Source organism: Silene latifolia, chromosome Y (genome assembly GCF_048544455.1).
Source record: "Silene latifolia isolate original U9 population chromosome Y, ASM4854445v1, whole genome shotgun sequence".
NCBI classification, from domain to species: Eukaryota; Viridiplantae; Streptophyta; class Magnoliopsida; order Caryophyllales; family Caryophyllaceae; genus Silene; species Silene latifolia.
In genome coordinates this window covers 297,196,298-297,207,389 of record NC_133538.1, presented here as the reverse complement: position 1 = coordinate 297,207,389, position 11,092 = coordinate 297,196,298, and the positions used below count along the sequence as shown (strand labels likewise).

The window sequence follows — 11,092 nt, the reverse complement described above, 5'->3', positions numbered from 1 at the left end:
GAATCCCCAACCTCTTAGGCATAGTATTCAGCTCTAAGTACTTGAAAGGAATGTTTCCTCATTTTATATCTGATGCTTCCTCAATGGCCTTAACACTACTATCACTTACTCCATTACTATAAAAGCTGGATTTACCACTATTCATTTGAAGGCCATATCCCAAGGAGAACGTTCCAAAAGCTCTCACCATAAGAGTAGTTGATACCAGGCCCCCCTTGCTATACATCAGTAGGTCATCTGCAAAGCACAGATGAGTCAAACTGAGTCTAGCACAGAGGGGGTGAAATCTGAAGCCCTTCAAGTTTATGCAGAACTCCAAGCCGCCTACTTAAGTATTCCAAACAAATTGTAAAAAGTAGAGGGGATAGGGAGTCCCCCCTGCCTCAAACCTCTCTTTCCCTTGAAAAACCCAAAGACTTCACCATTAAGAGACAGAGAATAAGATGGGGAAGATACAGATTGCATTATAAGTTTAATACTGCTGGCAGGAAAGAGAAGGTGCATTAACATTTCCTGCAGAAATGCTCATTCAATTGAGTCATATGCTTTTTGAAGATCAATCTTCATCATGATCCTTGGAGAACATGCCTTCCTCTTATACAATTTGATAAGGTCTTGACAAATTAAGATATTACCTACAATGTCTTTTCCTACTATGAAAGCACTCTGAGAAGGGTGAATGATGTCAGGTAGAATGCGGCCGAGTCTAGAACACAGGATCTTTGCCATACACTTGTAGTCTGTATTTCAACAGGCTATTGGCCTAAATTGCAAAATAGTGTCAGGCACCTCAACTTTTGGTATCATAGTGAGTATGGTATTATTTGCCTCCTTCAACACATTCCCAGAACTGATAATGTTCCTCAATGCATCACATATTTCTTTGCCTATAATAGACCAGGAGTCTTTAAAAAATTGACTACTTTAGCCATCAGGCCATAGGACTTTACTACCAGAAATTGAGAACATGATACTCCTTAATTCATCATCTATGGCAATCATTGTTAGTAGGGCCTTATGTTCATCAGCTAAGCATTTTCCAGTTAGGATAACCCCTTTATGAACTCGTTTCACCACCTCTGAAGTACCCTAGAGACCAATGTAATAATCTTCAAATGCTTTTTAATCTCATCAGGTTTTGAGCATATGATCCGCTCCTTGTTCTTTATCTGATACACCTTATTCTGTGACCTTCTCCTTTTAATACTTGCATGAAAAAATGAAGTATTTTCATCCCCATGCTTCACCCAGTTCTCTTTTTCTCTCTGATAAATCTATTTTATATATAATTTAACTCCCTATTTTAGCTCGGATTTATTGATTATTGCACTTCTATTAGTGTATTTGTGAGCTAATTCCGTATTCTAGGTGTTTTTGCTCGTATTCGTTGCATTTTGTAAAAAATGAAGCCGTTGATACTTTTTACCGTCAAATTAGCAATCACCCAAGTTCACGAGGCTAATGAGAGCAATTCTTGTCCACGCAAGGGCGTTTCGGGAAGTGTATGGGAATTTTGGGAAGAAATTGGAAATCCTAAGCTTAATGAAAAGCAACTTATGTTAGTGCACATATAATGAAATATAGACCAAGTAAAAGCCCATCATAAGAGCATACATTGGATGCCAAATGATCCCTAGGATGCCTTAGACGGACTCTTGAAGAAGCTTGCATTGGATTCCGCATTGTCATAAAGCAAGAAGTTAAGACGAAATTTGGAAAACACACGACCCCTGATACGTGCAATTTGTATAGTTTTTTTAGCCTATTTTAGCACGTATTTATATGCACTTCCATACTGTTTATATTGCATTTTGCCCCCGAATTGGCTACTTTGGTTCGTTTTGTAGAAATGAACACGAAAGTAGTGGAATCGTACCATTTTTCGTCCTTTTTGCATGCATTTTGAGGAGACGGGATTTTCCGGAGTTAGTTCCTGCATTGGGAAGCGTGAAGGCACGGTTTACGAGGCAGTCGGGTACGAGATTGGGCTGATTTGAAGGAAGAATATTCGATCGAGTGGTTTTATTACTCAATCGAGTGGTTTCTGTGGCCCTGGTTGATCGATCGAGTGGATTTTTACCCGATCAAGAAGTGCTGGAAAGTGGAGTTACTCGATCGAGTAACATTTATGTTCGATCGAGTAACTTATCTGGAGTTTTACTCGATCGTGTGGTTTCAAACTACTCGATCGAGTGGTTTAGGCTTTCGTGGGCTTTAATTAGCCCGTGAACTTGTTTTAGCTTTTGAACTTAGTTAATTTCTATTTAAACGCAACTTTACTAGGTCATTAGCATCTAATTTCATTATCTATCACTTTTGAAGACTGCGTTGCTTTTATCCTTCACTGTAACTTTGCTTTCGGGGTTATTTAGCTCGGATTTTGTCGTTCTTTACGCCGGATTCTTGCGATTGTAATCTCTTTCTCCTTTCTTAATAATAAACTCTCTTTCATTTACTTTAATTGTTTGTTTTGCTTCATTTATTTCTTTGCCCTAATTACGTTTATGCAATTTAATTATCGATTCATTATGTTTATTGTTAGTTCATTCATCTTTATTAGTTTTGGTAATATTAATAGCGATATGAGTAGCTAAACCTATTTCATGTTGGGATTAGGGGATCTACGGTAAAAATGTGATGATGTAGTGAATAAGTTAGATGAATTAATTGTGAGATTCTGTCACCATAGCAATATAACTATATTTATCGGCTTAGTTGAGTGCACGCTTCTGAGTCACTGTTTTAATCTGGTTAAATTTAATCCTAGATCGGAAGATTGGACTAAATAGACCTGCTATGAACAGTATACTACCCTGACGAGGACGGAAGTTAAGTTAGTGGAAGTTTAGGATAGAAAGTGGACCGAAAGGACCTTTCCATATCCGTCTCGCAGTAATTTATCTAAGTTGTTTACAGTTGAGTCACTGGACTACCGTAGTGAACCGAAATCCTGACATGTACCCTCTCTATTGATAGTTTATCACCTTTTTCTGCCTTTATTACTCTTTTCTCTACTTCTCTTCCTTTAAACCTTTTAGTTTAGAAAACCAATTTAAACACCCCCCCCCATTTTGTGACCAAATAGATGGACTCTTACAGATACCTTGTCTCCATCAGGAGATCGACCTGACTTTCCTAGCTATATAGTTAGTTTAGTTAGTTACTTTTGATAAGTATACGACAGCCCTGTCAAATTTTGGCGCCGTTGCCGGGGAGGCAATTGCCCTATCTGTCTTTGTTTCGTTTATTTTATCCGTCTTAGGGAATTTTTATTCCTTGAGGCAGTTCTTATTTGTTTTCTTTCAGTGTTGTGTATGCCCAGGTCAGACAGGTTTGAGTTAGTTGCAGCTGATTCTGAGCCAGAGAGACTATTTAGGCATAGACTCCGTCTGCAAAGAGAATCACGAAAGAAAGACTTGAGTACTTTTGAACCAGAGCTTCAGCATTTCATTTTTACAGAAAATCCATCTTTTGAAGAAGATACTTCTAGTTCTGTAAGCCAACCAGTAAAGATACCGAACATTGCTAGTCACTCGGAGCCTAAAGCAGCATCAATTTCAAAGGGTTTCAATCTCCAGACTGAGGATGGGAATACATTTGACATCCGTCCTTCCTATATCAATCTGGTGTAGAGAAATCTCTATAGAGGTGTGGCAGGTGAAGACCCGAGGAAGCACATGGAGGTTTTTACGGACTACTGTTCTACTATCCCCACCACAAAGGGGGTAACTCAAGACATGATCAAGGAGGTTTTGCTCCCTTTTTCTTTGACTGATTCAGCCAGGGAGTGGCTGACTGAATTGGACCGCGCGGCCGCAGGGGTTACTAACTGGGAGACCCTTGCTCTTGCTTTTTACAAGAGATATTTCCCTCCACAGCGCACTAATTAGCTGAGGGCAAAGATCACAAGTTTCAAGCAAGCACCTGATGAAACTTTATATGAAGCATGGTCCCGTTTCAAGAAGTTGGTGAGGTCTATTCCTCACCATGGTTTTGATCCGTGGTTTCTGTCTAACCAGTTCTACAATGGGCTGTATGATGATCACAGAGCTATACTTGATGCGTCATCTAACAGAAGATTTCAAGAGAACACTGACGACGATAAGGGATGAGCCCTTATTGAAGACAGGGCGAACCACTATGCTGAGTATGGAAACCCGAGGGATGGTATTAGAACAGTTCATGTAGTCGACAAGCAAGTTGTGGCTCAGCTGGAAGCCATGAATGCCAGGTTTGATAAGTTGAAGCTGCATTCTGCTGGGGAGCCTCAGACGGTTCATCTGCTTACTAGAGGAGAGACTGTTACATGTGAGAGATGTGGGAGCAATGACGGTCACACTGCTGTTGGCTGTCTTACGGAGAAGGAACAAGTCCTTGCTTTTCAACAATACAGGCAAGAAGGGGGTTCCTATTATAACAACCAAGGGGCAGTCCATCCCAATTTGAGGTGGACTAGTCAAAATGTGTTCAATCCTACCCATCCTCCGCAGCAGCAGCAGCCGTATGTCCCTCCATATAAGACTCAACAAGGCCTTCAGAAGCCTCCTTCCTTCCCTACACCTAATCAGGGTGCATCATCTTCTGGTGGGGTAAGTGAACTAGGTGAGTTGAAGACAATGTTGTAGTCTTTGACAAAGCAGTGGCAGCTGAGTGATCAACAAAAAGACGTATCAATCAAGGCACTTGAAATTCAAGTTGCTCAGTTAGCCGCGAACCAGTCCGCAAGAAAACCGGGTCATTTACCATCACAAGCTGACAAAAATCCACATGAGACGGTAAATTTAATTAATTTGAGGAGCGGTCGTTCATATGAGGGACCGGAAGTGTTGAAATCAGACCCGAGGAAGGAAATTATAGCTGGTGAACAGTGTTCTGGCGAAGAAAAGGAGCTGACGGCAAAGAAAGTACTCGATCGACTAGTTTATGGGGGTCGATCGAGTAAAAATGCTGAAGAAAGTACTCGATCGAGTGGAATTTCTACTCGATCGAGTGAACAGAAAAGGAAACTGCTCGATCGAGTGAAATTTCTGCTTGATCGAGTGACTCTGTTGAAGAAACTACTCGATCGAGTGGTATTTTGGTCGATCGAGTAGTGTAGATAAAGGACAGCTTGATCGAGAGCCTGCTAGTGCTCGATCGAGTGAGAAATCGCCTGAAAGACCTCGTTCGAGAGGAAAGAAGCATCTCAAGGACTTGGAGCTTGATCCGGCTGACACGTTGGAAGAGAGGAACAAGGGACTCGAGATACCCATCACGGTTCCCTTCCCGAGGTGTTTACAAAGTACTAAAGCTAATTAACAATTGGGCAAATTTGCCGAACTCCTGAGAAGCTTGCAGGTCACTGTGCCATTCGCCGAACTGCTGAAACAGGTACCCTCTTACCTTATATTTATGAAAGAAATTTTATCGCGTAAGAGGCACATTAATGATCATGAGACGGTAGCTTTGACCGAGGTAGGGACAGCCCTAGTTCAGAATAAGTTACCTCCTAAACAGTCAGACCCGGGTAGTTTTTCGGTTCCGTGTCATATTGGTACCCATTTGATTGATAACGCGTTATGCGATCTTGGCGCTAGCGTGAGTGTCTTACCGTTGTGTCTGGCTAGGAGACTTGGTTTGACAAAGTTTAATTGCAGAAACATGACTGTTCAGATGGCCGACCGTAGCATATCATGGCCACTAGGTGTAATAGAAGACATACCTGTTAAGATTGGGAGGTTCTTTATTCCCGTTGACTTTGTTGTACTTGACATCCCCGAAGATGCCCATACCCCTATTATTTTAGGGAGACAATTTTTATTTACTGCCTGTGCAGTAATAGACGTTGTGGGCAAGACATTGACTTTTCAGGTTGGGGACGAGGAGCTGATATTCCATCAGTCTAAGTTTTGGAGGGCTCCCATGCAAGCTCAGCCTTGCAATGCTCTCTCTTCTATTGACCCTATTATTGACACTCGAAATGAAGATTTGGAGCATTGTGCTGATATTGTGACCCCTCCGCCTCAGGTTGAGGTCAAAAAGGAGGAAAGTTCGTCTGTTTTCCTTGCTGTAGGTATAGATGAAAATAATGCAGGAGCTGTCAAAGGGCATTGTGCAATTAATGTCAGTCAAGGTGGGAGTGACAATGTTAAAGCCAGTGAGAAAGGAGCAAGGATGAGAAAAGTTCGCGCATATGTGGATGTCAACTATTCTCCTCCTAATGATTCAAGTTCAAGCTCGTGGAAGCTGATGAGGACAATCAATGTTGCTGAGATGACGTCCTCCAGTCAGGAGCCCTCCAAGGGGCTACTGAATTGCCTTGGGAAGTGAGCGGGGAAATGCCCCGTGTACCAACTTGTATAAACAATTTTAAATTTTTCCGTTTTTATTGCTTTCAATTAGGACAATTAGAATTTAGATAATTTTTAGCGTAGATTAGAGACTGTAGACTGGTAATTTGCGTATTTGGTATTTAGGGATACTTTTGCGAGTGTTTCTATGCGGGTTTGGGGAATTTTACGCAAATTCAAAGGAAGAATGACGAATTCAAGAGCTTACACGAGGAAAAGAGCTCGATCGAGTACTTTTTGTACTCGATCGAGTGAAATGTGTTTGATCGAGTGATTCCATTTTAGTCGATCGAGTAAAGCTGAAAAGGGGAGTTCTCGATCGAGTAAATTTTTACTCGATCGAGGAGATGGATCCATAAAGTCCTCGATCGATCAGTTTTAAACCACTCGATCCAGTGAAATGGGAAATTACGCGCAGTGAGTTTTCTTTAACTCCTTTCTTTTTGATTGTCATTTCATTTAACCCCTAATTTTTCGAAAGCCCTTCCCTTTTGGGATCAAAAACCCCAAAAATTCCTCCATTTTCTTGCCCTTTTGCCAAATCCGTCACCTGCATTGTGCTTATTGCTAATTAATCGTCAAAAGCCCTCTACTTTCCCTCGGATTTTCGTTGTTTTACACTGTCTATTAAGGGTATTAGGGTTCCGCGGTTTTTCGATCAAAAATCGCCATTGTTGCTTGTTTCTTGCCGATTAATTGCAATTTGTAGGTTCTTAATCATCAAGTAAGTGATTCTTACACTTCTTTGCATTTAAATTTCACTTATTTTGCATTTTATGAAGTGAATTAGGACCTAGGTTTCGATTTTCTGTTTTGGGTCGAAATTATCGACTATAATTTTGATTCAATGCTTAGTCTAGCTTGCTTGATGCTTAATCCCATATCCTCATTGATAGTTGCTTGTTAAATTCGAATTTCGCGTGAAATTCAAGATTAAGGGTGATTTTTAGTCGAAATTTTCGACTGTTAACTGGGTTTTCATGCTGCCATATGCCTAATTTACTTTAGTTGTTGCTTAATTGCTGCTGTTGATGCCTGCTACCCTTCCCCTATCGCTGCTTACCCACTGTTATTCGAAATTTTTGAAGAAAATTGGGAATTTTTGTGTTGTAAGTCGAATTTTTCGACTGATTAGGTGAATTATCATGCTGTTTTCATGCTTTTTCTTACCAAATTCCCCTGCCCTTTTTTATTCAGGATGGATTCTAGCTCTCTGCCCTCCACTAGCTCGACTTCTAGTCCATCCTTGCCTGAGACGGTGGTCCCTACTGTCACCACCGCCTCCACTTTTGTTAGTACCGCAGCCCCTGTGTTCTTAGTCTCTGCTGCTGGTACCGTTTTTACACCTGCTAGCAATGCTGCTAGCCCTGTTTCGGCTGCCACTTCAGTCACAGCCACCACCACTGCTAGCACTGCTGCTAGTCTTTCTTCTTCAGTGGTGGTCACAGCAGCCATAACCTCTACTTCAGCCACAGTGAGCACACCTGTGGCGGACTCTCCAGCAGTTGCAACTGCTTTTCGGGCGGCTCTAGTTCCTCGCACCGTCACTAGATGGGCATCTACCTTAGGTTCTAGAGGCCGGGGCCGAGGTCGTGGATGTGCTCGTGCTACGCCAGCTCCTAGTACTTTTACTTCTGTTGCTCCTCCTGGCACAGTCACTGTCCGAGGGGACGACTCCCTCGACTCCCACCCTGAGTTCCCGCTGGTAATTTTCGTTAACGGTGTACATCGTAAGAGGTTTTATAACCTTGTTGGCTGTGAGTTTTTCCCTACCCGGTTCTTAGACCGACCGGCACTTGAGAGACTCGGCTTCTACGAGTCAGTTTGTGAGCTTGTACGGGGCACGGGGATGGCCGGACTGATCACTATGAGTGGCCACACCTTTCTGGAGCTAAGTCATGAGTTCCTCAGCTCCTTCACCTTCTCCTCCGGGGCACACGACGCTGTCCCCACTAGTCTTTTCGTGTCATTTCGGTTGTTCAACCAGACTTTTTCGATGACATTGGAGGAGTTTGGTACCATACTCGACCTTTCCTTTACGGGCGACACTACTGCCCCGAGGATGGTCATTCGTCAGCTTTGGCGGACCTTGGCCCAGACCACCTTTCCCGAGCGAAAGCTCGTACAGGTCCAGCTTCCCCCTGCCCGTTACTTTCTTAGACTGATGAGAAGCACCATTTTTTGCCGTAGGGAGCCAGACAACAACGAGCTCTCCATCTTAGGCGGTTACCTGAACATTAATTACGAGGGTCCTTTTACCCTCAACATTGCCTATCTGACCGCCCAGTACTTCCAGGCCCAGGGGGAGAAGGTCACGGGATCTATTGTCTGCGGTAGTATAGCCACCATTCTTGCCCGTTCCCGTTTCCCTGTCTAACCTCGTGACTTAACGTACCTTCCGGGAGAGAGGTATCTGAGCCTAGATGCCATGGTTTCTCAGCATTGACTGACCACAGACTTCCGGACTTGGAAGATAGACGGTTCCTTGTCCGTGGACTTACCTTGCACTACTCTCCCCCGTCTAGCCCCTTTGCCTACTGTCGCACGGGGCACCCAACTTCCACCACTACCTGACTACCACCTCCAGGTCCGCCCACCTACCACATTACCCGCCGCCAAGAAGCGACGTACACTTGAGACCGGAGAGGGGTCCACACCTTCCGGGAGCGGTCAACCTTCCACGGCCACTCCTACACCTACCCCGATCCCTACCTCCACTACTACCTCCGCACCCGCCGACCAGACACAGACACAACCGGTCCTACCGGCTAATTTTGTACCTCCACCACCCTTTGAGGCGTCCTCGGTCATGGAGCAAGGGCGCCGTGATGGTTTGTTAGTTGAGATTGCAGAGAGACATGCTCGTATGGAGCGGGACTTAGCTTTGACTTTGTTCCCTCTATACGAGTATCACTTGAGTCGACACCGTCCGATCCCAAAGGGTTGGCCACACCCTTCCTTTTACCGGTACCTAGCTGAGGGGTACCCGGAGTCTGCTGGGGAGGAGGAGGAGGAGGAGGAGGACGAGGACCCGGCAGCGGCGGCGGAGAGAGCTCGAGCTGAGCAGAGGAGGAGGAGAGAGCATGAGGTAGACCCGGACTTCAGGGTGACGGTGGAGGACGTGCGCGACAGCGACGAGGAGGCTGACGAGTAGCTACTGGTCTACTCACTTCCCCAGGTTTATGGCTGGTTTGGGGAAGTCCGTGTTTTGTATGTACATCTCACTCTTTTATTTTTGTCTCCTACTTATTTTATTTTTTCTTTATTGGTTGTATATTCCCGTTCCCCTGTATATATCTGCTGGTGTATGCTGGAGGACAACGAGGGCGTTGTCCGTTTTGGTTTGGGGAGGGTATTGCATCCTTTTAAGTCTGCATTTGCATTTGTTTGCATTCACGTTTATTTATTTCAGCTTGCATCGTTTATTTATTTCATTAAAAATAAAAAAACCAAAAAAAAAAAAATTAGAAAAATTGAAAAAATTGAAATGTTTTCCCGTTTACTTTTTTGCATATAGGTCGAGTCGGAACGGTTGATTTCCGTGATGAAACTGCACTATAACTTGTCATTTTTACTTGAGCCTTGCACTTCTGTTGATAGTTATTAGCTGTGTCATACGCATAGTCTACGAGTTTTTTTTCAAATATAGCTGACTGTTTAGACTTGACCTGATAAATTGGCAACCTACTTTACAATTTCTGAGGTTTAGAGCCCATAAATGGTGACATTCATGACCAAATCATTAGGAATTGAGAGTAGTACTCCTTGCATAGCATGTTCATCATTTTTGCGGTTTTATGACATTCGATTTCTTGTCAAATGCATATATTCGGGTTTGTGGTCGGTGTCACATGCAGGGAGGTCCTTGCAATTTTTCCCTTTTCCTTATATTTTTTCACCCATTTAGCTCCACTTAAGCCAAAACTTGCCTTTTTGACCCATTAGCTACATCCCAAACTGAGCCTGCCTAGTCAAGCTAGTTTAGTATGTCCTTTTGTGGTATGATTTTACGTCTGCAGTTTGGCCCGCGTGTATATGATTGGAGTTGGTGGAAATAGAGGAAAAAGAAGAAAAGGAGAAAAGAAAAAAAAAGAATTGGAAAATAAAAAAAGAAAAAAAAGGATGAGAAAAACGTTAAAAAGAAAAGAAGAGAAAGAAAAAAAAAAGAAGAAAAATGATAAAAAAGGGGGGGAAATCACGTGTACAGTAAAACCAGGGAGGATGAAAAGTTCAAAAAACAATCTTAAGCTGGTTGATTTTGAGTCCGTCTGTATTCTCTTCTATCTTGTGACGGTCTCACTCCTCTGTTTTATTCCATATTTTTGAGGAGATTGTGTATGAGATTAGTGAGCTGTGTGCCAAATGAAGGGCACACTACAACAAACTGTCACTTGCGCCACGAATTCTGCCACGAGAATTTATAATTCGTGGCTAAATTCTGCTTAGCCACGGAAAAAACTTATTCATTATTTTGGAAAAAATATTTATGCCACGGGATAACTTTTTCCGTGGCAAAAAGTCACTTGCGCCACGAATTAGGCTACACCCGTGGCAAATAAACTTTTTAGCCACGAGCTATGTCACACCCGTGGCGAAATTTTATTTAGCCACGAAATGTCCCGTGGCAAAAAAAAAAAACAAATTTAGCCACGAACAAACAAACACCCATGGCGAGTATCTTTTCCGACTTAAATTAAGTTATATTCATAATAAAGCAAATTTAAAAATTGCTTGATTAAAAAGAATACAAAATCTGAATCAAA

At 42.8% G+C, this 11,092-nt stretch overlaps 1 non-coding gene across 1 annotated transcript; it reads right to left on the bottom strand.

Moving 5' to 3' along the window:
• Positions 1–3,888: 3,888 nt before the first annotated feature.
• Positions 3,889–3,994, bottom strand: LOC141636529 (small nucleolar RNA R71). Its single transcript, XR_012541135.1, has one exon. It is a non-coding gene; the product is annotated as a small nucleolar RNA R71 (small nucleolar RNA).
• Between the last annotated feature and the right edge of the window lie 7,098 nt (positions 3,995–11,092).